Consider the following 27,048-nt stretch of genomic DNA (forward strand, 5'->3'; position numbering starts at 1 on the left):
CATCCCAGCTGGTCTTTAGAACATCTTGTAGTTATGAACTTGTTTGCTTATTTCCCCTTCCCTCCCAGTCTGTTTTCCTTTTGTGTCATGTCTGTAAGCCTGAGGACAGGGTGGTCGTTTTTGTATGTGAGATTTGTAAATGGTCTGGGAGGCCCCCTCCCTTTTTTTGCTGAAGAGCAGGATTTTTAAAAAACTTTTTTAAATAAATAAATCCAGAAGACACAATTAGTCCAGAAGAATCCACAGTCTGTAGTATGAAAGCTTTTCTCCAACTTGAGAGCATCCATATATTTCCTTCAGTAACCAAAAAACCTAGCTAGCTGGAAGAACTTCATGCCCTGGCACTCTCTCACATTTGCGAGAAGCTTTTCCACTACAGCTGTATCACACAGAAGCCTTATATTTTGGGTCCTTATTTATAAGAAGTCTTGGATTTTTTAAAATGGTAGCTTGATATCATTATCAACCCTGGGAAACTGCAGGCTTGTTAGCAAACTTGCTAATGTGTTTGTTTTATTAAGAACCAATATGTGGAGGACTTATATAGACTGTGGAAGTTCATTCATAACTTGGCTCTTGATAAAGATCTTGTGGAAAGACCAGTCATAATTAAGCTTGGCCTTCACTGAATTCCAGATCCGTTATTTGGCAGGAATCCCGTTCCGCGCCTGGGACCTACCGGGCAGAGGGACGAGCTTGCGGCCGCTGTCGATGTCCCGGCCGCCATCTTGGATGGGATGCGTGCACACACGGCGCGCTGGCGCGCCGTCGTGTGACGCGGCAGGGAGGCGGGGCGGCTGAAGGCTATTTAAGGCCGCCCCGCCTGCTTCCCGCCATCCAGTTTGAATTTCGGCGGCAATCGGGGCAGCCGCAGCAGCAGCAGCTTCGGCTCGGCGCGGCTTCCTTCAGCGGCTGCTTCGGCCGGGCTCCTTTGGCGGCAGCTTCGGCGGGGTTCCTTTGGCAGCGATCGCGGCAGCAGCAGCTTCGCAATTTCGGCAGCAGCAGCTTCGGCGGCGGCTTCTCTGCCGGCGCACGTGGGCCTCCGGAGGCTTCCTGTGGCCAGGGTGGCTGGGCGGCATCGAGCGCCCCCCCCCAACCTCATTGAGAGACAGGGAGGCAGTGGCGGCGGGCAACAAGGCCTAGGCGGCGAGGATCCTGGGGCAGTCACGACGAGGCGGCAGCGCAGGATCGGATCCAGCACGGCGAGGACCACAGGCTAGGCGGCCTTTGGCCGGCAACTTTTAAATTTAATTGTTAATTTTAGTTAACGCGGGGGAGGTGGGGCACGACCCCAACCATCAACCCTTGCCACGTGCAGGGCAATTAGGCTACCCTCCAGGATAATTGGGTGCCGGGTGGGGGTATTGAATAAGCAGGCGGGCTCCTTCACAACGCTTTGTAATCACGTCCTTTTTTTTTTTTTTTTTGCAAGCGGGGCCCCCTATCTCCCTCTAGTATGCCCAAGAAAGGACAAGGGGGGCCAAAAGGGAAGGGAAAGGCCCCCAGAGCAGGGGGGAGATGCCCACCCCCAGCGGCGGAGGGGGCAAGGAGTGGGGAGGGGCCACCATGGGCGGCCATATTAGCCAGGTTGGAAGCCCTAGAACATGGCTCAAGCCACCCTAATGCACCCCGGGACCAACCTGTGACAGGGAAGAAGAAGGACCCACCACCCAAACGGTCTCGGGGGAAAACACAGTGGCCAGTGAACAGTGCTGATGCAGGGGCTGTTGCTTCCATCTTAGCGCGACTGGATGTGCTGGAGGCCGGGCTCAGGGCTGAGGCGAGGACGCCCAGCATAGAGCCAGGCGCAAATCCCACCCTGCAAGCAGCCCCAACAATGCAGCCCGCACAAGGACCTTCGGCGGAAAGCACACAGGGTGAGTCCTCTATCATGCCACAACAACAAGGACAGCAGCAGTGGAGCTGGGCCCCCTGGGGGTACCCCTACTGGCCCTTTTCCCCACCAGCGGTAACCGAGGGATATGGGCAGGCAGGGACCTCCGCCTGCGGGGGGGAGGTTACGCCACAGCAGCAGCATCCCCTAAGGGAGGCCTGCGAGCAGGTCTGGCACCTCGCTGCTGGGACGGCGACGGAAGGAGGACAGCAGCCCGCCCTGTCTGCCAACCCCCCTGCAGAGATATCCGACCCCCTGGGATCAGTCAGAGAGGGGGCCATACCTTTTGGGGAAACGTCTGCCCCACTGGGTTTTCATCTTCTGCCTGCTACGAAGGACAGAATATGGAGGGGAGAGTATGTGGACCTATTCTCGCTCCTGTACAGGGAGCCGGTTGGGAAGGATAAGGATAAAGGAGAACATGCAGAGCCCGATAGGCCCAAGCGCCGACGGGTAGAGCGCTCTTGGGCTAACTGGCTGCCTGCATTCCTTACCTACATGGGGGTGGTAATACAGAGGCAGCCTCACAGGGCCTCGGTACTAATCAAATACCTCGATATCATATACCGGGGCTACTCGGAGTTTCAAGGGACGGCATGGCTAGACTACGACCAGGCGTTCCGTATGAGGGCGGCTTTTGATACATCCCTCCCCTGGGACAAGAAGGAGGCTGACCTGTGGCTGCAATTTATGGCGCATTCTAGACCCATGGCAGGCGATAGGGCGGACAGCGGCCATCTCTTGGCGCGCCAGGCATCAGCAACTGCTTCCCGCGGGCCTGCGGGGCAGGGGGTTCAACCCCGCCTGCTTTGCTGGGAGTTCAGCTCGCGTGGCCTTTGCGGTCGGAGCCCGTGCAGGTTCAGACATGAATGTGCCATATGTGGGGGCCCCCACGCCTGCACTAGCTGCCCCAGGGGCCGCCCCTTCAGGGGTGGAAACAGGGATTCGGCTGGCGCAAGGAGGACAGGGGCTGCAGGCGCAGCTCAGGGAAAGGGGCCCCAGCCCAATTAAAATTGCCGTGCTCCGACACTTACTCCACCTTTACCCCCTAGTCCTAGATGCCCAGTTTTTATTAGAAGGCTTCACAGTGGGTTTTCGGATCCCCTATTTAGGTCCCAGGCGACCTTTCATGTCCTGCAACCTTAAGTCAGTGGAAGGCATGGAATCAGTTCTGAGAGAAAAAATTAAGAAGGAAGTAGTAGCCGGCCGGGTTCTGGGCCCCTTTGCTGCACCACCCATCCCCTCACTCAGAGTTTCCCCGTTGGGCCTCGTTCCCAAGAGGGCACCAGGTGAATTTCGCCTGATACACCACCTGTCCTTTCCACAGGGTGAGTCAGTCAATGACTTTATCCCAGCGGAGCTGTGCTCAGTCCGCTACACATCATTCGACTGTGCTGTGCGAATGGTCAGGGACTGCGGGGTTGGGGCCCTTATGGGAAAGTGTGACATCAAGTCTGCTTTCCGCCTCCTCCCGGTCCACCCACAGGACTTCGAGCTGTTGGGCTTGGCTTTTGATGGGGAATATTACGTGGACAGGGCATTGCCTATGGGCTGCTCTATATCATGCTCTGTTTTCGAGCGCTTCAGCTCCTTCTTGGAGTGGGCGGTCAAGAGGCGCGCAGGCTTGCAATCAGTGGTACACTATTTAGATGACTACCTGTTTGCGGGCCCTGCGGACTCAGGCACCTGCAGGGCGTTCATGGCACATTTCGCGGGGCTGGCTGGGGAGCTGGGCGTCCCCCTCGCGGCCGAAAAAACTGAGGGCCCATCCACGGCTATCACGTTTCTGGGCATCGAGATAGATACGGTGGCCCAATGCTGCAGGCTTCCTCAGGACAAGTTGGGGGCCCTCAGGGAGAAGATCTCAGAGGTGGTCAGTTCTAACAAGGTGACATTAGCCACTCTCCAACGGCTGGCAGGCCAGCTGAACTTTGCCTGCAGGGTTGTAGCGCCCGGCCGCGCCTTCCTGCGGCGCGTATATGATGCCATGGCTGGCCTATCACGATCCTACCACCGCACACGGGTGACAGCCGCTCTTAGGGCTGACCTGACAGTGTGGTCCACCTTCCTGCGGGACTTTAATGGGGTCTCCCTATGGAGAAGGGATCGCCTGTTGGAGGCAGAACTACAGGTGCACTCCGATGCCTCGGGTGCCTTCGGTTTTGGGGTCATTCTGCATGACTCATGGTGCCACGGCAGCTGGCCACAGGGCTGGACACTGGCGGGCCTGACCAGAGACCTGACGTTCTTGGAGTTCTTCCCCATCGTCGTGGCCGTACACCTCTGGCCCGACAAGCTGTGTAATTCCGCAGTCCACTTTTGGTGCGACAACCTCCCCACAGTGCACGTTATTAACACCCTGTCCTCTAGAAACCCCAACGTTATGCTTCTGGTGCGAGCATTCGTGCTCCAGTGTCTTCACTATAATATTCAGTTCCTGGCGCGCCACGTTCCGGGTATTGACAATAGTATTGCTGATGCTCTATCACGGAACCAGATGGAGAAGTTTCGCCAGCTGGCACCGTGGGCAAGGGCTCTGCCGGAGGTGTTCCCCCCAGCGCTATGGGAGATTGGAGGATTGAATCAGAAAGGGCCATAAGCCTTTCTGTGGCGCCCAGCACTTTGGCCAGCTACCAGGGGGCAGGTAGGGATCTATCTAACTTCAGAGAGTCCAGGGGTTACGTCCAGGAGTGGCCCATCCCGGTCGAGCAGCTTATGGAGTTCTGCGTGGAGGGGAAACGGAGAGGCCTTTCAGTCAGGACCATCAAAGGTAAGCTCTCAGGCCTCGCTTTCCTAGCGAAGGCACGGGGCTTTCAGGACTACACGGGTGACTTTAGGGTGCGCCGGATGCTGGAGGGTTGGTCCCGCGAGCGCCCTTGCCCCCCGGATGCCCGCCTCCCCTTTTCCCCAGAGCTATTGTTTGGCCTGCAGGGACAGTGGAAGCACTTGTGTTCTTCCCCTTTCGAGGCCCTGCTATATCATGCTGCGGCCCTCACTCTGTTTTTTGGGGCCTTCCGAATCGGGGAGGTGGTGGCAGCTTCCAAGAGGGATAACTCCCTCCGAGCCCTGCTAGTCTCCGACCTCAGCTGGAGGGCAGAGCGGGCCATCCTGCGGCTCAGGCGGTCTAAAACGGACCAGCATGGTAAGGGGCGCCTGGTGGTATTAGCCCCATGCCGGCAGCAAGAACTCTGCCCAGTAACAGCCCTGCGCGGTTTTGTGGCAGCGAGGGGGTCGCAGTCAGGGTACCTATTTATACATAGGAACTCCCAGCCCCTTACCAGATACCAGTTCTGGTCCGTGGCGAAGGCCGCACTGGGGAACTTAGGCGTGGACCCCAGTAAGTTCGGGACACACTCCTTCCGGATAGGCGCGGCCTCCACGGCGGCCCTATTGGGCTTTACTAAAGACAGGCTTCAGGCCGTGGGCGGGTGGTCCTCGGACGCGTACAAGGCCTACGTTAGACCACTTGCTGACACACACGGCGCCAGCGGCTAGATTTTGCCCCCCCCCAGGGGCCCCCCCCATTGTTACCCAATGTCGTTGTTGTTTCAACAGATCGCCGGACAAGATCGGAGCTGCCACGCATCCTCCTATGTGGCCACAGTATGATGTTCTGGGCAGGCCGCAGGGCGGCGAAGTCTCGCTTCGGCACGCAGCTGGGGCTCAGTCAATGGGCCGCAGTGCGGTGGCTGGGACGTCGGGGGATGCGTTGGGATGGGCTCCTGCCAGCCTTGTTTCAACCGGCTGTGGAAGTGGCAGCGCCCCAGGTGCTGGTGATCCACCTCGGGGGCAACGACTTGGGTCTGTTAAAGGGCAAGGCCCTAATTGAACAGGCATGCGGTGACCTCCGGGCCATTGCACGTCGCTGGCCGGGGGTGCACTTAGTGTGGTCAGACATCCTGCCGCGCAGGAGGTGGAATTGTGCTGGTGACCCACGAGGGATGGACAGGGCACGGAAAAAGGTGAACAGGCAAATTCAGAGGGCCCTTAGGGACTTAGGAGGTTCTGTCATCCACCACCCAGAGGTGGGCCACAACAAGCTTGAGCTGTTTCGGCCTGACGGCGTCCATTTGACGGACAAATGCAACGACATCTTTCTAAGGGACCTGCAGAAGGGTTTACACCAGATTCTTATCGGGTGTGGGGTAAAGGGGGACTAAGCAGAGGCTTGTCCCCCTTCTGTGGCGAAGAAGTGCGGGGAAAGGTTAAAGGGAAAGGGCAGCTAGGTGACACCTTTAGGCACCTTTGGGGGTGACAGGCGGTCCGGAGGCCTGCAGCTCAGGGCTACACGGCCCGGGGACAGGGTACGGGCCGCCTTTGGGGCCAACGTGCCTCATCCGCTCAGAGTTTCAGGGCTCCGAGGGGCGGTGATGCGGGTTGGACCCCCTACACATCTTCAGGGTGTGGCTGGAGCTGGGGGGGCTGGCACAGGGCAGCCCCCAGGCTCAGGCAGGGCATGATCGCCCGATAGCTGCTAACAGGCTTTGCCTGGATCTCCAGAACGCCCCGCCCTTAATCTCCCTTCTGCAGGTTCATTATTCAATTGATTCTGTTTAAATAAAGTGGCCCATCATTTACCCAAGCAATGGTGTCTGTGTTTTATTTCGGCAATAGGCCGCAATCAAAGTAATCAGAGATTTCATTAGGATAACTTGTGACTCTGTACTACAATCATTCTGTCTGTTCTGATGTTCAGGCTGTGGGAGTTGTTGTTTATGGAGCCAAATGCTACCACCTGTACTCAAGTGAGAGAAGCATCAGCAGAGTTGGGGGAAACTCAAGGTTTACAGAAGTTTAAATGGAAAAGGGGGTCTAAGTGGTGGGGAACAGCCGAATGAGCAGTGAGCATGCTCAGTAGCCATGGAATGCTGGCTGACTGTTGTGGGAGAGGAAAACCAGCGAGGTGAACAGAATGGAATACTAAACAGTATCACTTCACCCTGCGGCATCCTGTTGCAGTTCCCAATTGTTATTCTTAACAATGCTGTGCATTAGCGCTTGTGACAAGTCAAATGTGACTTATTCTGCACATTAAATACTTACATTTCACTAGCGCCTTTGTGTTTTTAATCATCTGGGGTTTCAGTTCTTTGGGACGGTGACAACATCCTGTTTTTGTTTTATCACTTGGTTTCATTGTTATGTGTGCACACTATTGTACCATGTGCATGTGAAACCTATTGCCAATGACAGCTTCCCAACAATACAGGTTGTATATATGCAGCAAGCAGAATTGTGCATGATCTTTGCACATGATGAAAGAGAAATCAATACAGGCCTGGTTCACACCTGATGACTGAGCAACACCATCAAATAATGACTTGCATGAGTAAATGAGCCATCTCAGATCTCATGGCTAGATTTTTCACATCACCTCCAACAAGGCATGTCTGAGCCATCCGCAAGTGCAAAGAAACTATACGCTTCACGTCCATGTGTCAACCAAGCCAAACTGTAGAGGGCAGAGACAGTATTGCACGTGTAAACCTCGCTTTGCAAAAACAAAACAAACGACTTCTGGGTAGCCACGGAATCAAACACACATATTCTTCAGACGCTGAAATTACTTTTGGAGCTGGCACTGCTGAGAAGCAGCTGAAGGCCACTGTGGATTGGGAGAAGAGAGAAGGGGGAACTGGTTCTGTGATCCACCTGCTCCCCTTCCCACGTGGACATTGAGCCTGGATTTGTCTTTTTGCAAACTTTCTCCAAATCGTAAACTTCTTCGGGGTGTGATTGGCCGAGAGGCGCGCTAGTATATATGTGAGTGAGCGCGCGCTTGCCTCTGTGTGTATACGCTCACGGAAGGGAGCCTCTTCGCACCCTGCGCGTGTGCTTGGGGACTCTTCGCTGGTTAGGGTGGGAAATCCATAAAACTCCGGTTCTTCTCCGAGACCCACAGATGGTGAGTGTGGGGTGCAAAAATAAGGGGAAGGCTTGGGTTTGCGCGTGAGAGTAAACGAGTGAGTGAAACCAGACGTGGATTTGCCTCCTCTTGCAACTCAGCCCGACTGTTGCATCAGACTCGCGGAGCGGGAGGGAGGCATGCTTGAAGAAGAAGGGGGGGAAACGGGGTATAGCTGAAAACCTCTGAGGTCGCTCTCGTTTCCTCTCCAGTCCCTAAGTCCTGGTGCGCCCCTTTGAAGAGGCCCCCACTGGGTGGAAGAGCCGTCGCCGTCTAGCATGCCAGAGTCACCTTCAACGGGATGAAAAGAAAACTGTCCCCCAAAGCAAAAGTCCAAGGCAGGGGGTCAAGATGCGTAAAGAGTTCGGGTGGTGGATCGTGGTGGGTGGGCGGCGCGGGGTGAGGGCGGAGGCGGTGGGCTTGGCTAGCAACGCTGGGGTTAAATCGAGACCCCCTTTTGCGAGGCCTCTGCAGGGAAGCATGGGGTGCGAGCGGGAGGCGGCTTGTGCTTTCGTCGGCGCTTGGGAAGAAGGAGGGGAAACAAGCTATTCAGGCGATGGCCGCGTGTCGCCCGCAGCTTTGGCCAGCAGCTGTCGTATGAAAGAGGGGTGTTTTGTTTCGTAGATTTATGGGCTGGCGTTGCCACGTGGGCTCCCAAATAACAGACCAAACGGGCCCCGGGAGGTGGCAACATGCCTACAAACGGATCCCATTTTAAAAACCAACCAAGCACCAACGAGGGCAGCGACAAAAGTTTTTATTGGGTTATTAGCAGTGAAAGGTCATACCTAGTACCTTTTTGAACGCGTGTATTAAAAAGTCAGGACTCCTTGATTCAAATCAGGCTCAGTTTGGGGGGAGGGGTGTCTAGAGGACTGGGACTAGGGTGTGGGAGTCTCGGTGGAACACAGAGACAGTTTACAGGCACCACCACTGCAGGTATCTGTTAAGCTAAAAGAGGCACAAACTTTTGCTTGTACATCCCCTTACAATATGGGTTAGAGAACCCCTGCTTTACTCATATGCATGGATCAGCAAAGTTGCTTTTTAAAAGTCGGGGTACAATTAAGCCAACCTTAATAAGATCCCACTGGAATTTAAAAGTGGTTCATTGTTACTGGATCATGTCCTTACCTCTGTAGTGTATGGCCGCATATTTAAAGAATGTAAACTGCAGTCCAAAACATTCTGGAGAGGGAGTTCAGTTCTTGTCATTTCCGAGTAATCATATTCAGGCTTTTGTTGTAAGGATAACTAGTCATCATGAAGTGATGTTGATTATGTACCTTGAATTGTTTGGGATGTCTCTCACGGTTGAGAGTGGGATATTGTTGTGACAGCTGAGAAGAGCAAAGGCTATTTCATTAATAAATGAAAAAAGCTCTACCATGAAGGTGCCAGATGCGCCGCTGTGGAGAGGCAGTTCACAACTCAAGGGCTGCCACGGAGAATACCCTTTCCTGGGGTGCCATCCCCCAAACTTACAAGGGCTGCAGAACTACCAACTGAGTCCCCTCTGTTGATCTTAACTCCCAAGAGGGTTTGTAGGGGAGGAGGTGGTCTCTCAGATTTATGGAGCCAAGTTGTTTAGGGCTTCAAACACGAATGTGAGCACTTTGAATTGGGCCTGGAAACAAACTGGCAACTAATGCAACTGTTTCAAAACTGGTTATATCAGATCTAAAGGGAACCCCAGCCGGTGATCTGGACACTGTATTTTAGAGCACTTGATGTTTCTGAGTCTTCAAGGGCAGCCCCACGTACAGCGTGTTGTTATAATTAACCTACTTGGAAGTTACCAGAGTATGGAGTACAGTGGGCAAGTAATCTCTGTCCAACTGGGGCCGTAGCAGGCAAACTAGCCGGAGCTGGAAATAGGCACTTGTAGCCTCTGAGGCCACCTGAACCTCCAGTGACAATGCTGGATCCAGGAGTACCTCCAAGCTACGGACCTGCTATTTCTAGGAGACTGCAACACCATCCAGAACAGACTGTCTCCCTTCCTCTTGAACTCAGAACACATAACACTTCTGCCTTATAAGGTATCAGTTTCAATTTATTGGTCCATATCCAGCCCATCACCACCTCCAAGCACTGGTTTAGTACCTGAACCACTTCTCCTGATTGAGGTGGAATGGAGAACTAGAACTGGGCATCATCTGCATAGTGATGACCCCTCACTCCAGATCTTCTGATGACAGGTTCCAGCAGCTTCAGATAGACATTAGCTAGCATGGGGGGCAAGATGGGACCCTGTGGGATCACAGGACAACTCCCAAGGTGCAGAACAACCGCATAACTATTTTCTGAAAATGGCTTTGAGGCTAGGAGTGGAACCACAGACATATAGTGCCCCCAACTCCCACATTCCAGAGCCGCTCCAGAAGGATACCTTCGTCAACAGTATCCAAAGCCACCAAAAGGCCAAGGAGAAGGAACAGAGTCACACTCCCTCTCCAAACAAATGTCATCAACCAGGGTAACCAAGGTAGTTTTAGCACCATGACTGTACCTGAAGCTGGACTGAAAATGATCCAAATAATCACGTTTTCTCCAAACATGCTTGAAGTTGGGTTTCTGTCATTCTCTCCAGCACCTTGCCAAAAAGTGGATATTCGCTACTGAGTGATGGTAAACACTTCTGGGTCCAGGGAGATCTTCTCTAGGGGACACACCACTTCTCGCTTTATATTGGATGATACCTCCCCACTCCTCCAGTGAAGCATTAATCACTCGCTCAATCCACTCAGTCAGTTCCCTATATTTGAGAAGCCAAGATGGGCACGGATCAAGAGGGCAGGTGGTAGGACTCTTAAGAGTGTTGGACTACGACCTGGGAAACCAGAGTTCAAATCCCCACATAGCCATGAAGCTCACTGGGTGACCTTGGACCAGTCACTGCCTCTCAGCCTCAGAGGAAGGCAATGGTAAACCACCTCTGAATATTGCTTACAATGAAAACCCTATTCATAGGGTCGCCATAAGTCAGAACTGACATGAAGGCAGTCCATTTCTATTTTCAACATTTATTAATTGAACAGGGTGGTTCAAGACATATGCTGTTGGAGATCGCTGATTCATAGGGTCACCATAAGTCCTAGTCAACTTGAAGGCACATAACAAAAAACAGCCTTCACGTGTTTTTTCATATCAACAGATCAGTTAAAGTGCTATAGTAAAAGGGGTGTTTTTACCATTTACAGCCTTTTAGTGTATAATTATGGCTTAACACAGCTGGCAATACTGTTAGGCAAGGTAAAATGGCTTGCTTCATGAAGTAAATTTTTGCACATCATTAAAAAGCAGTGAATTGTCAGTTATTTCATTAACTATATTTTGCATTTTCTGCAGCAAGCACCAAGTATTTTGGGCCATCTCTGAGACCTTATTCTTTTTCTCCCCACCCACCCCCAACCTCATTTCCACCTGATCATCTTGGGTTTCCAGCTAAGGAATGTACTCATTTTTAAATCTAGATGCATTTCAACCCCTTTCCTTATTCTAAAATGAAGAATGTCCTAATTCAAGCCTTCCTGGAAGAGCCACTGGTTCACACGTGCACATATATCAGTGCATATTTCTATCCTTGATGACTGGCTGCCAAATGTATGAACTTCCAGAGATAGCATTATGCCTGAAATGATGTGAGGTGAAGTTGAACGTTCTGTCTGTGGCATAATCCGCACATGCTGGGCATAACATGTGCATGTACAAACCAGCCTTCAGTGACTGGCAGTTGAGAGTTAGGATGAGCAGACTCCACTAAAGAGCATTGTGTGCTGTGAGGTGAGTGTTGTAGCTGTGGTGTTAGATCTTTGGCAGCCCTTTCACATGTGCGACTGGACTCTGGTGAAGTCATCAAATGAGCATGCATGTGTAAAACAGCCATGACATGCTGCAGAGGCTTAGAGCAGCATTCTTTTCCTACTCTGCAAGTTACACTCAGGGCTCAGTCCTGGCAGTGAAAAAGAGCCTCAAGGGCTATCTATCTGCATCTGGATTAGAACCTAGAGGCCACAGATCCCTTTCCAGGATCATTTTGGAACCACTTTGAAGGGGACTAAATTGTGTGCATCTGTCCGTTCCCCTGAATCCCAGCAGGTAGACTGAGTTCGTTGGTAAATCAGTGTGTGGGCTTGTTGTCTCCTGCCCTTTTCCCCTTTGCAATCTTTCCCCAGATTTGAAGCACACAGACCACCCTTGTTTTGGCTGCACACATACCATACATTGAAAGCATGTTCCTCCACCCCAAGAATCCTGGTAGTGTAGTTTGTTAAGGCTGGAATTGTATTTCTGTGAGGGGTAAACTACAATTCCCAGAATTCTGGGGGGAGGAGGGGAATGTGCTTTCAATGTGCATTAAATATATAGTGTGTCGTATGCAGCTTTTACCTCTAGACAAGAACGCTTTGTATGTCCTCTTCCCTGGAATGAGATTTGGGGCTATAGTTAATACTGGGGAGCAGTGCCAATGGAGGGAAAGCATGCCCACACAACTGGTATTAGTGCCTTCCGTTTCCTGCTGTTTCAGAGAGGGAGTGGCTGGAGGATGCATGTCTTCTCCCAGGTTTGGTCCTGACGAGCATCCCCAGTTAAAATGTAGAGAGTGTGAACCCTTCTGGCCACGCACGTGTGCCCACAATTGCATTGGGTGAAAACAGAAGAATGAAGTGGGCTGTACGTATGAATACAGCTGGAAGCAATTTTAGCACTTTTCCCCCAGCCGGGTGGTGACTATCTGTGTGAATTGCTTGGCCCATGCGACTGTTTCTCAGTACAATTGTGAAGACAGTCATGTGGCAGGGGGTGGGGTGGGGTGGAATAAGCAGACCCTGCATGTGGGAACTGGCCTCCCAACAGTAGGGCCAGTGAGGAGGCTGATTTTGGATCCTGGACAGCTGCCGACCATTTTTTAAAATAAGCAGAACTACGTGTACTCTGCATGTATGTATGCCATGTGTGACACATTCAGATACTGTCATGAAATGCCACCAAAGTGTAGTGGTTATTCCCACTTGCCAGAAAGTTTGCTTTTTCTCCCTCTTTCCCCCTCCCCTCAGCCTGACCTGCCTCACAGGATCGTTGTAGAATAAAATGAGATATGTGAGAGAATTATATATTCCAACTTGAGGAAAGTTGTGATATGAACAAACATATATAAAATGAAACGGCTGTCCCCTCAACTGTGTGCAGGCAGTGATTGGGGGTGGCATTTCAGTTAGTTTTTTGTGTGTGAAATTTGCAAAATCTTCGGGGTTGAGGCTCGCTTTGGTGGTGGTGTTTTTTAAACATTTCCTTTCCTCTTCAACTTCATTTTGGTACTACCACAAACAGCTCTTTGCCACCTCCTCCATTGCCTCCCGTCTCTCTCCTGCCCACCCTCCTACCCTTTTGGAATGGTGCTATATCATGTGTTGATCTGAGGCAGCTTCGAGGGGGGGAGGATGATGGTTGTATAGATAATGTTATTGTGTGTGTGTCTATTTATCCATGTCTCTATATACACATGCACACACATGCACAACACATAGCCTAAATTCCTGCAGCAAAGAAACCCATATTTTGGATGTGAAGTACAGTGACATCCATATTATGCAAATCTGCATATTTTGCATTGCTGTGTGTTAATTATGTTAGTTGCCCCATAGCCTAAGGCAGCCTGTTTCAACCTAGTGCCCTCCAGATGTTTTGGACTACAGCTCCCATCAGCTCCAGCCGGCATGGAGGGCACCAGGTTGGGGAAAGCTGGTCTAGGTTCTCTGGTCAATGACCAGTAATTAAAAAAGAGTTTTGAAGCATAAATCCTAAGATACAATATATCCAAGTAGCAGCAGAAAAATACAATAAAATAAAACAACCATATCTGAGGACAGAATACTATATATAGTCATGTATCCATTTGCGGGCACATGTTCAGGCTTCTGGGATCTACTTTTTTTAAAATGCAGGTGTGGAGAACCTTTTATCTGTTCCCAGCTTTTGGCCACCTTTGACAGGTGGGCAGGACAGCCCGACTGCCAATCACTTGACATCATGATGATATCAGATGATTGATGAGTTAGTTGTCCCACGCACCTGTCAAAGATTTCTTTGAAACCACTCCTAAAACAGAGCTTTTCCTGCACTTTGTGCTATTGCATTGGCAGTGGGAGTGTGCCTTGCTCCAACGAAGGAGCAATCAGGAGCTCCTGTTAAGCTCCTGGTTGTTCCTTTGTACCTGCCCCACATCTGATGTCACATATGTGGTGTGGAGCAGATGGGCGTGATTTGCGAGGAATGGCCTTGTGGGCCAAAATGGTACCCTCGCTAAGCTGAATTTGGCCTGCAGGCTGGAGATTTCCCACCCCTAATTTACTAGAATCCACCACCTGGAGACTGGTGCAAAGTGGTGGGGAGGAGGTGGCAACGTACTCTCTGAATCAAAGAATAGGGTGCCTCCAAGCACATGCTTGCTACAGCTAGGGCTGGACTACAGGGACTGAAGTCTGGACCCCCTCTCAAATTACCACCCAGGGAGTGGCAGATGAATAGGGCAGTGGCAAACAAGCCTGGCATCAACACCTGGGCCTGCTGAGGCCCACCGGGAGCTGACACTAGTCGCTGCAGCATCCTTCTTATTTTTAAAAGCATTTAATAGACATGGGGTGGCTGGCTGGGCATGTACATGGTTACAGATCTTCATTTTATTTTATTTTATTAACCTTAAGATATATGTTATCATTTTTCTACAACAAAATGGGGCTTTCCCCCTAATAAATGTGTTTAGCACCAGGGCACCAGAAATAAACTCCCATTTTATTCCTGCAATTGTATTGGCGCTATGATTTCAGTGAGTTTAAAATGCAGAACTGCACGTGCTCAGAGTGTTTCATTTCTTTTTAAATCAGGGTTGACAAACTGTTTTTGTTTGGTTTTTTGCTCTAATACATCGGGAACATAAAAGCATTTGTAAAGCAAGTAATGGGCAGGGGGAGAGAAGAGAAATTTTGTGTGCTTCACAACACTTTTAATATACATGGCCTTCTAAAGCTTCTCTTCTGCTCCATTGATAGGACCATTTAGTCCAGGATCTAAAATTATCAAGGCGCACCACTGTACATGCTAACTCCAGGAACATAATTTTAGTCCAAGAGTTCAGCTCCCAGTCCTGTCACACAAAATCCACTCCTGTTTTTCACTCCAAGCTTTCTTCATCTTTGCAGCCTAATTTAGAAGGGAAAATGTTTTGTTGCTATTTTTAAACAATTGGGAGTCAGACTCCCTGTTGATCTACTCCATAACACTTAGAGGTTTACCACATATCCGGATTCCTCCCCCCCCCATTGAATTGGAATTTAATCACAACAGAGTGAAAAACAACCTTGGAGCTAAAACTGCATACTAATAACCATGAAGAGATTAAAATATTAATATCAGTACAGTAGGGCCCTGCTTCCCAGCACTTCACTTCCCGGCATTCTGCTAATGCGGTGGCTTTCATTCCCCATTTTAAAGCCGATTTTGCCAATTTTGCGGCATTTTTGCATCATTTTCGCATGACGCGCCCCATTATATTCAATGGGGTTCCGCTTTACGGCGATTTCCGCTTTACGGCAGGGGTCCGGAACGGAACCTGCCGTATAAGCGGGGCCTGCCTGTATTATGGAATGGTGTTGAAAGGCCTGGTAAAATAAAGTCTTTGACTGGTGCCAAAAAGACATCAGTATAGCCACCAGGCAAAGCTCACTAGGGCTGCCTTCCTCAACCTAGTGCCCTTTGGATATTTTGGACTACAGCTTCCATGAGCTCCAGTCCTTGCATGGGTCTTCATCCCACTCCATCTTCAATCTTCCCCATGTTGTGTGGGAAAAAATTGAACTCCCCACACGTCAGCTGATGTGCAGTGAGTTCAGTCCTAGGTTCTGCAGAATTTGGGCGTTCCAGCCAGTACCTAGTGGGAACTTGCTGGTGCCCCCAAACCAAGCATGTTGAACTCCCTGTGCATCAGCTGATGCATGGCAATTTCAATCCTGCTTTCTGCAGCCATGTCTCTCCCTGCCTTACACATGTCAGGTGTGGGACAGGTGGATGTGGTTTCGGGAATATGGTCTTGTGGACCAAATGGGGAGGCCTGGCGGGACAACTCTGCCCTACGAGTCGGAGATTTTCCACAAATGCCTTAAATTGAGACTCACCAGTATGCACAGTAATATCTCAGTTAACAAAGTAGATGTATTCCTGGAAATTACTTCTTTAACATAAACTTTGGTACCAGAGGGAGGAATAACATGGAAAGAATAGGGATAAGTTCCTATGCCGGCTCACAGATGGTGGCAGCACTTCAACAGGGGCTTTAAAAAGTGCCTACCTGGCATCCACCCACTCTTCCCTCCTCCTCCCTCCTCCTCCTCCTCTGAATCTTATTGGATCCTTCCCTCTCCAGCCCGGGGAGAAAGCAAGAGATCTCTTTAATGCAAAGCAAAGACACAGGCTGGTCAGTTTCACCTTAACCAAAGGCATAGGCTTGTCAATTTATTGAAAGCAAAGCAAAGACACAGGCTGGTCAGTTTCACCTTAAAGCAAAGGCATAGGCTTGTCAATTTACTGAAAGCAAAGCAAAGACACAGGCTGATCAGTTTCACCTTACAGCAAAGGCACAGGCTTGAAAGTTGATCCATAGCAAAGCAAAGACACAAGCTGGTTAGTTTCACCTTAAAGCAAAGGCATAGGCTTGTGGGTTTATTGATAGCAAAGCAAACTGGTCAGTTTCACATTTTAAAAAGCCTTTGTTAAAAGAACCTTAGTTCCTGGATGATTCCTTAACTGAGATATTGCTGTAGCTGCACAGAAATGGGGGAACCTGTTTCCTCCAGATATTGTGGGACTACCCTTCGTTCCTAAGCAGAGGCTATGCTGTCTGGGACTGATGGAAAGCCAGGGAGTTCAGGACTCCTCACCCGGTAGCAGAGGAAGGTGCATCCAGAGAAGAGTTTTGCATTCCCTGGAATAACCCTCACATTCCTTCGCATGGAGAGGCCACTGATCTGACTTGGTATAAATCAGCTCCTGTCTCCTTAAGGCTTCTGCCCATAGGCCTCTCTGGTTTTGGTTTTTGCTATTGATTTCAATATTTAACAGTTTCAAAATGGGGTTGCACACGTTCCTTGGTAGATTAACCAACTGAACTGAAGCTTAAGACAGCAAATCGATGCACACTTTTCCTGGAAGTAAGTCCCGTTAAACACACTAGGACTTATTTCAAAATAAATGTTCGTAAGATTGCATAGCTTGATGATTAATCTGTGTGGTTCTTTTTTTAGCTTCTTTTGGTTCTGGTATATTTTGAGGTTTTTTTTTTTTTTTTAAGATGGCCCTTCCTTTTGGCAGACTATTAAAGCTTTTCCTTATTAAGCTGTGAGTTATCATATCCTGTACTTCCTTTGGTGTCACCAGAAAGGCACCTGTATAGTTTTTGGTAATACAAATCCAAATGCTCTGTTTGAAAGGACTGAACCATTCCTCATACTGGAAGGGAGAGTCGTCAGGTTGAGTGGCTTAAACACAGGGCTTTTCTTTGTTTTGTACATTAGATTTTGTAGACCTGGGCCGAGGACATCATCATCATCATCATCATAACGTGTTATTTTGGCACTGGAAAGAGAATAGGGCTTTTCTGTTTTTGTTTTTGCCTTCTTCAACCCAGGCATCAATGAAATGCCTATTTGGTCATTCAGCGTACTAGTTTTTTCCATCTGTATGCCAGAAACGTCAGTGCCCCAGCACTTTTATTTATTGCATGTTTGCAGAGATTGCCTCTTTCTTCTGTCCTGGGATCTAGATACACTTCTGCACAGTGTATCCCCTGTTTCTCTTGATATTGGGGGCTCCCATTCGGTGCACTTGACTCTACCTACTCCAGCAGTATCCAACAGTTATTTTTTATATTTGCCAAAATTGTGGTGAATGTGTTAAACATTTTTGCCACATGATAAAAAAATTGTTTTGACCACAGAAAAATACACAATAATGTTTCAAAATTATTTATTGATAGAATAAGGACACCATCCAACTGCTATTTACGCCGGGCTCAGAAGAGTTGGATATGGTGGACCCCTGGCTGCGCCGGTTGGGTCCTGGCTCAGCCAGGTTGTGCCGAGCTAACTCAGCTGCGGTGGAGCTGGGACCCAGTTGATTCAGCTGGGGATCTACCAGGGAAGCCCAGTGCAGTGGAAGGGGAGTCAGTGGAAGGCCCGAAAAAGGGGTGTTCTAGGGGTAGAGGAGGGGTGGGGAGGAGTTAAGCCACATCTGACTGGTGTTTGGAGCTCTCCTGCAGGTCCTGATCCAGGCATAAGTTATGCTTGGAAAAAGGCAGGTCTAAGAAAATAATTGCAATGGAAGTCAATGGAGAGTGCTTACTCTCTGGTAGGGGTATTTGTGAGAGCTGGCTTTTACCTTCTGGTCCCTGTGCACAGCTCCCAGCTGAGCTGGTGCACAGTCGGCCCAGAGGCTCCCAAATGGCATTTGGATGCTGCGGACCTTCCCACTGGCTCCTATTCCTCTGGCTTCCCCTGAGTTGGATTTCTCTGTTAGTGAGAAATCTGACATATCTTTTCATTAGGCAGTGAAAGAAAATCAGGCATAAGATCTGTTAGAATACATTGCAACTCCACCTCCAAATTTTCATCCAATATCTGCAAACCTATATTCTGATTTCACAATTTTTACCATGGAAAAAGTGGATTCTGAGAGCTACCTTGAACCAAAAATTGAAAGGAGTTTTGGAATAACTGTATTTAGAACTGTAAACTCATTTTGATTTAAAATATGAATCCACATTGTAACAATTGAATCATCTTTCAAATGTTGGGGTCTTTGAAGTATAATCACATCTGTCTCGAAAAGATGCCTCTCCAAAGAAAGAAGCCTCACAAGCTCTTGCGATAGTTGAGAATTGTAGATGTCAAAGTGAAATGGATCTTTCATGAATTCAAAAAACAGTTCTGTACTTTTCAAAGTCAGTAAAATGTATAGGACCCAAGAATGAATCTGTTACTGTTAGGGGCAGAAGGTAGTCACTTTTTTGAAACGGTACATGTATAAAATAATTTGATTTAAATTTGATTTTAAAAAATACTTGGTAGAAGTAAAGCACCAATCTGCCAAAGGTCAATAGCCATTTCTCCACATATGGCGAATGGTGACTGTGTTAGACACCAAAGACCTACACTGTGCCTGGATGCAGGATGCCTTGGTCTCTGTCTGGATGCACAGAATCCCAGGCAATTTCCAGCCACGCAACAGAGCTTGAAAAAGTTACTTTTTTAAACTACAACTCCCATCAGCCCAATCCAGTGGCCATGCTGGCTGGGGCTGATGGGAGTTATAGTTTAAAAATAACTTTTCCAAGCTCTGCAACATCAGTAATGTCATGCCAACTTTAGATGTGCAGGGTCCCTTCATGATAGCCACAACACACCCCTCACAGCCATGCCTCCTTCTAAGATTATACAGCCTTCTAAGATTGTGCAATAAAAATACGCTTTCACCCTCTGTGATTGATAAGTGTGTTTGGGGTCCTATAGAACTGCTGTTTCCCCCTCCCCTGCACTTGGCTAGTGTCTTCTGCCTCCTTATAGTCTTCATCTGAGATCAGTTACTCCTTACCAGTTATTTTCTGCAGATTCTACCACACAATAAATATGGATGGATGTAGGTTACATGTCTACTCAGAAGTAAGTAACTTTGTGTGTAATGGGGCTTACTCCCAGGTAAGCGGGTACAGGATTATAGCCTAGGGGCCCTAAGCTTTCTTGTGAGGAAGGGGCAGAGAAGGATTCATGGTGAGAGGGCCCCTCGTGCACACCCAGCCTGGGAGTAAGCTCACTTGAATACAACTGGGGTTTATGCATGTAAACACACAGTAATCATGCCAGATTGGTTGAAGCCTGGAGGTTTACTGAGGGGGTGGTGGGGAGAAAAACATGTGCCTTTATAAAGAAGTGTCACTTTGGTTAAATTAAGCTACATTTTATGCCCATGAGGCAAGCACAAAGTCCCCCTTCGCAGCCATTTTCTTCACAATAAGCCTGTGAGGTAGGTTAGGCTAAGAGACAGTGACTGGCCCAAGGGCACCAAGCGAGCTTCGTGGCTGAGTGGGGATTTCAAATCCTTTTTGCTCAAAAAAGAAAAAGAAAAAATTGGCTATAGTTGTTATGAAGTATTAATAAATAACCACAACAAATGAATGCGTGCTTGATTTTTAACTATCTAAATCTTGAATTTATCCCAGCATGGGCATCTGAACAGAATTGCTGTCAATCTTAAATCACTTTTGACCCCCTCCATCTGAAATGCAACACCTGGTCTTGCACTGAATGTAGCATTGCCAGCCTAAGATCAGCAAGTGAAAGACCTACAGTAATATAACTCCACCCCCAAAAAAGAAACACCCAATCAGCACGAAAGGACCAAGAAATCTTATTACCAAAGTGAGAATACTCTTCGCAGTTGCTTACACTCTCCCCTTTCATGCTGATTGGGTCATAGGAAGCTGGAGATATTGGCACCTGCTCCCAAAAATGTAAGGGGTCAGCGCCCCCCTGGACAACTACACCCCTCTGCAGCATGTCATATTCAAAACTGGCATTTGAAAAAAAGGGTTGTATTCAACGAAGTCTGACTCAGAGTAGACCATTGAAACTAATGAAACTAAGTTAATCATGTCTATTAACTTCAATGGTTTATTTATTTATTTATTATTAAATTTATATCCCACTCCTACTCCCTGTAGGAGCCCAGGGATGCAAACAAAAACACTCTAAAACATCTTAAAGACTTTAAAATATATTAAAATAAACCATATTTAAAAACATATGAAAACAAAGAATCTTTAAAAACATCTTAAAAAGCAGTTCCAAATACAGACTGGGATAACGTCTCAACTTAAAAAGCTTATTGAAAGAGGAAGGACTTCAGTAGGCGCCGAAAAGATAACTACTCTGAGTAGGATTAGCATTGAATACCACACAGGGAGATGGGTTTTGATTGTTGGCTTTCACTTTAAAATAATGCAAGCTTCTAGATCTTGTGTTTTTTTGCGGGTGTGTGTGGACAATTTAAAGCACGTGGCTAGCAATATTTAGGAGTGCAAGACCTGTGCCTTGCCATGCTCTCAGTGGCAATAAACATGTTTCATCAAGGGTGGTTAGCTCTCAGTTCACAGGCCTCATCTGACCCCATCACCACCACGAAGACCCTACGATGTTGGTGGTGGCGGCAAGAATAATTTCTTTCAAAGTGGATACATTGTTGGGGTGGGCAGAATTCAGTGCCCTGATGGGAATGCAGATCAGACCTGTTCTGGTAATCGGATCAATACTTCATGGGCAGAGAGAGGGACAATAACTCATAATCCTCCTGAGATGAACTAGAACAGCTGAGGAAGGGGGTCATGTTGTGCATGTGTTTGCATGCAAAAGTGTGTGTGCAAGAGTATGGGTAGCTACACCCACAGTTGGGATATAGCCCTTAGAGGGCTGTCCAAGGGCAAGTGCAGACTTTGGATGAAAAAATGTTAGCCCTAACACAGAAGTGGCTATCATCAAAATCATTCATATAGAGTAAAAATAGTAGTCCTGAAGCAAGAAACTTTCCTTTGTTTATAGATAGGGGACATTATTTTAGAAGAAGCATTTCTCTGTTTGATAGAGAATGACAAATGCCTCTTTTAAAATGTAACAATTTCCCATCAGCCCCAGCCAGGGTCGCCAATGGTCAAGGCTGATGGGAAATGGAGTCCAACAACATCTGAAAGGCCAAAGGTTCCCTGCCCTTTGCTTCTTGATGTGGATGTGTTTGTGGGTTAAATTCTGCAAGAAATCAGGTTGAGATCGAAGCATGAAAATGTTGACTTTTCTTGATTTGCATTTGATTATTTCTTATTACAGAATTTGTGGAGGGGGCAAGCATTGACAGAGAATATGAACAGCCCAAAGCTTCACCACCAGTCCTGCAGGGAAATCCTAGATATGTTTACTCATTAGTAAACCCCTCTTGAGTTCAGAGTGCCTTCTGAGCAGGTATAGGATTAAATCCTGAATTTTTGATCCATTTTTCCAAGTGGGAAATCTGATTCTTCTCTGGTTTTCCATAGTGCTGTGTGTTGAGTTGTGCCACAGGACGTCCATGTTTTGTTTCCTGAAAGTAGGGGGGTGCTCTTTTTTCTCCCCTCCACTCTGCCCTGGCCCTGCTCATTATACCCTGGGCGGTGCAGGCTGCTCGAATTGGAGAGGCCCGAAGTTTGCCCAGCAAGGTTGTGTAAACATACAAAGCAAATATTCAGGCCTAGTGAGGCTGCAGTGTGACATGGCTGTGAGTTCAAGCAGAAACCTTTGGGACTTCACATGGTGATTCCAATCAGTATGACAGTCCCCAACCATTATACATCTCTCTCTCTCTCTCTCTCTCTCTCTCTCTCTTACACACACACATACACACACCCTGCAGCTATAAACAGGACATAGCAGAAGGAATTTCAGAAAATGTTGCTTGCATGCCAAGTGGCTCCTGCCCAAACTCCTCCTCTGGCATCTGGCCACCCTACTGCAGCCCATCTCAGCACCCTTAGCTATGGTTATGGGATTGGGAATGTTACCACTGCAGGGGTTCCCAGCCATAACATCTTGGAGCTGGACTCTCATCGTAGAAAGGAGGCACTGCTGGGCCTGGATGCAGTAACAGCATATTACTGGGAAGCGAGGAGGAGCCAACTCTTCCCAGCCATCCTACTTTAGGAGTGCCCTGGGAACGGGCTTTCTGTGGGTTGGGCACAGCTTCCCAGTCCAACCATAGCAGCAGCAGGCCAGCCTCACCTTTCCCCCAGACTCCAGCTCCTGGTTACACCCATTGGATGACGCCCATCCTGGTGTGTTTCTGGAAAAGCAGCCACAGATGATGGCAAAAAAAAGGGGAGATGCCAGGTGGAGAAGGCATCTTTGTTTTGCAAAGGAGATAACCCTGGACCCCAGAAGGGATGATTTTCTAATTCTCCTGCATTAACTCCCTGTAGATGCTAGGCACCAAACGACCCTGGCTTTCTGCCACCTTTTCCTAGCTCAGTTGGCCGCAGCCAGGGTGGAAGCCAGGTGTTCTGTATCTTCTGTGGGAACATAACTTTGAGCTAAGGATGCGGTTAAAGATCAAAGCACCAACCAGACACCTCCACTGCGGCTTCTGCCCCACCCAGCCTCCAGAGTTCTTTCCCAGGTATGGGCAGCAGGGTTAACCCGTGCGTTTCTTGGTTCCAGCGACTCCAGCTGCATAGAAGGGGGTTTATATATTATAATAAAAGTGGGGGACCTTTTCCAGCCCAAGGGGCGCATTCCCTTCCCGGCAACCTCCCACAGCCACGTGTCAGTGGTGGGCGGGGCCAGAGGCAAAAATGGGTGGAGCAAAAAATGTAAATTTTATTTCTCTGCAGCACATTAGTTTCTGCATACACACACGGACATCTTTCTATCCTCTGTCCAGGCTAACAAAAGGCATTATCAGAGTTCGCTGACACATTCCAGCCAGGCAAAATCACTCAAATAGGATGTGAAGCAGGGCTGGTGAGGGGTGTGAACCAGCTGGAGAGGCTTGGAGGGCCCCATATGGCTCCTGGGCAAGAGTTTTCCCATTACCCTGTTTTATAGTAATGGGAAATCTCCCAGTAGCGCGAATGGGACTTTTCCTCCCAATGCAAAAAGCAGTTTTGTAGGAGGACGGGATTTTCACTGGAACTGCTATGGCCCTGATTCCCACAGTTTCAGGCTACGCCTTCTGTCATGTGCAATCTGAGCTACAGAACTTGCAGCTCTTCCTGATATCTAGTGGTGGGAACTGCTTTGCTTGCAATGCAGATGAAAGACACAAGGAAGGCTGGTTGTGGAGTGGGGACATTCTAATCCAGTGCACTGCATTCCATGTATTAGATCTATGTGTTCCCACTGTGCTGGCCTCCTTAATGGAGTTCAAAATCTGCTCCCACCCCTTCAAGCATACACTTTGCCTTGTCTCTGCCTCTGCTGAAAGGGCATACGTGCATGTCCACACATGACAAATATCCAGAGGCTGGCCATGCTCAACTCATGAATGCTGATTCGATCCCTCCCATCCAATACAATCGAGTCTGTAGCCTAGAGGTGGGGGACCTTTTTTAACCCAAGGACCACATTCCCTCATGGGGGACCTTGGGAGGGAGGGAGCATACCAGTTGTAGGTAGGGCCAGAGGTAGAAATGGATGGATGTGACTGTTACCACATTCCAGGCACACAAAACTCAAAGGTTTCTGCATCTGCCCACTCACAGATCTCTCCATTCTGGACAGCAAGGGAAACGATCAATGGCACATTCCAGGCAGGCGAAAGCAGTTGAGGAGGGCACAGAGCGGGGTCAATGACAGTGTGGCCTGCGGAGGGGGCTTGGCCTAGAGGGAGAGCCCTGAGTGCTGTATCGACAGACCTGGAAGGGCCACATTTGGCCCCGGGACCTGAGGTTCCCCACCCTTGCTGTCGCCCATGCTGGTTCCCTGATATACTCATATGCTGTTGGTGCTGATGAGAGCAGGACCAACACAGGCTTCGGTCCACTGTGAATTGTTTGCAAGGCACTTTGAGGGTAAAGTTGCTCACCTCCATAGCAGTCTTGATGCCCCATCCACATCTACTGCAGTCCCCAATGAGGTGTCCAGCGCAACGTCTGCTGCAACTTCTTGGGAACGGTTTCAGTTGATGCGGCCTGATGATGTAGACAAGGTGCTTGCGATGATGCGGCCAGCAACGTGTCCTCTCAACCCTTGCCCTTCTTGGCTTCTTAAAGCTTGCCGAGGGGGTCTGACTGAGTGGATCCAGGGTGTGGTCAACGCATCATTGCGGGAGGGAGTGGTTCCAGCCACCTTGAAAGACTCGGTGATCCGACCACTCCTGAAAAAGCCCACCCTGGACCCATTGGTTTGTGACAACTACCAACCGGTTGCAAATACCCTCTTCTTAGGGAAGGTGACTGAGAGGGTTGTGGCGCAGCAACTGCAAGTACTCTTGGATGAAACAGATTATCTTGACCCATCCCAGTCTGGGTTCAGGCCTGGTTATGGGACTGAATCAGCCTTGGTCGCCCTGATGGATGACCTTTATCAGGAGAAGGACGGGGGAGTGCGACCCTGTTATTCTTACTTGATCTCTCAGCGGCTTTTGATACCATTGACCATGGTATCCTTCTGGGCTGACTTGGTGAGATGGGTATTGGAGGCACTGTTTTACAGTAGTTCCGATCCTATCTCCAAGGTCGCTCTCAGAGAATAGCATTGGGTGACTGTCTTTTGGTCCCCTAGCAGCTGTGCTGTGGGGTGCCGCAGGGTACCATCTTGTCCCCCATGCTGTTTAACATCTATATGAAGCCCTTGGGAGCAGTCATCAGGAGCTTTGGGGCGAGGTTTCAGCAGTATGCTGATGATACCCAGCTCTATTTCTCTGTAACATCTGAATCGGGAGAGGCCATGCAAGCCCTGGACCGCTGCCTGGACTCGGTGGTGGGCTGGATGAGGGCCAATAAACTGAGTCTGAATCCTAGCAAGACAGGTGCTGTGGGTTGGTGGTTCCTGAGTTCAGATAATTGGTCAGTTGCTTGCTTTGGACAGGGTTGTACTCCCTCTGAAAGAGCAGGTCTGTAGTCTGGGGGTGCTCCTGGATCCTTTTTTGTCGCTAGAGGCCCAGGTGACCTCAGTGGCTAGGAGTGCTTTTTACCAGCTTCGGCTGGTGAGACAGCTGCAGCCGTTTCTGGACCGGGATAGCCTGACCATTGTTGTCCACGCACTGGTAACCTCCAGGCTGGATTACTGTAATGCACTGTATGTGGGGCTGCCCTTGAGGTTGGTCTGGAAGCTGCAGCTGGTGCAAAATGCGGTGGCAAGACTGCTCACTGGGGCAGGGTATCGCCAACATGTCACCCCGCTGCTGAAAGAATTGCACTGGCTGCCCATTTGCTACCAGGCCAAGTTCAAGGTTCCAGTTTTGGTGTACAAAGCCCTATATAGCTCGGGACCAGGATACCTGAAAGACCGTCTTACCCCTTATATACCCAGTCGATCACTGCGCTCTGCAGGTAAGGGCCTCCTGCAGATATCAGGAGGTTTGTTCTGCACAGCATAGAAAACAGACCTTTAGTGTGCCAGCACCTACCCTGTAGAATTCCCTCCCTTTGAATATTAGGCGGGCGCCATCTCTGCTATCTTTTTGGCGTCTTTTGAAGACTTTCCTCTTTCAACAAGCCTTTTAGGTTGAGACCTATCCCAGTCTGCGTCTGTGTTAGAATTGCTTAATATGTTTTTTAATAATGTTGTTAACCCTTTTTTAAAGTTGTTTTTTTAAAAATGTTTTTAACGCTGTTTTGTTTTAATGTATTTTAAGATCTGTTTTTATGATGTTTTAAAATGTTTTAGCGCTTTGTTTGCTGCCCTGGGCTCCTGCTGGGAGGAAGGGTGGGATACAAATTAAATAATAAATAAATAAATATATAAATCTGCTGAGCAGATTTCCCAATGTTCGTGTGGTGGTATTCCGGATAAAATGACCACTTGCTGTGTAGCTTGGAAGAATTTGGTAACATGTGCCTCTGAGTATATGGTGAGTGGTGGCAACAGCTGCAATCAGCCCAAAGAATAGAAACAAGACATGTGCTGTGCTGATCTTGTTTTAGCAGGGAGGAAGCAACATTATTAAGACAGTTGATATAGTTCAGATGGTCTCTTTGAATATGTCTGATTTCCTTTGCAATTTTAGTGACGTTTCCTATAGGAAATAATATTCTTTTGTTTCTATTTCTGTATGTGAACTACAGCAACACTTTGCATTATTTACACTAAAAAAACTCCAAACCTAATTGTGGAATAAGGGCACTCTGCAGAATAGTCTCCAGTGGACCTCAGGAGTGTCTCAATTTGCATAAGATAAAACAGTGGGAGGTGAAATATATTCTAGCAAAATGCTAGGTGTGCTCTATGTTTTTAATTGACTGTGCCCACCTTGCCTTAAATGAAGTGGTTTAAACATAGCAGACTGAAAACATCATCCTCTTTTTTCCAACAGCTAGAGTCATTGCTGAAGCAGCAACATATTGGAATCAGTCTGATTTTACATCAAACTGCAGGTCCAAATTCCACTGTTAATGCACCCAAAATAGAAATAGGACATAACCTCCAATTTGAAACACAAAAGGCTGTCTTCACCATCATAT

At 48.7% G+C, this 27,048-nt stretch overlaps 1 protein-coding gene across 3 annotated transcripts in view; it reads left to right on the forward strand.

Moving 5' to 3' along the window:
* Positions 1–7,388: 7,388 nt before the first annotated feature.
* The window catches only part of SLC38A5 (solute carrier family 38 member 5), a 55,307-nt gene continuing 35,647 nt past the window's right edge, over positions 7,389–27,048 (forward strand). The window contains exon 1 of one of the 3 annotated variants that reach the window (XM_061614295.1): positions 7,389–7,799. The gene's annotated coding sequence lies outside the window, so the exon portion shown is untranslated. Of the gene's footprint in view, positions 7,800–16,980; positions 17,006–27,048 lie in introns of those variants that run through there. The other 2 variants (XM_061614297.1, XM_061614298.1) reach the window with 2 other exon arrangements.

This window comes from Rhineura floridana, chromosome 3 (genome assembly GCF_030035675.1).
Source record: "Rhineura floridana isolate rRhiFlo1 chromosome 3, rRhiFlo1.hap2, whole genome shotgun sequence".
Lineage (NCBI taxonomy): Eukaryota > Metazoa > Chordata > Lepidosauria > Squamata > Rhineuridae > Rhineura > Rhineura floridana.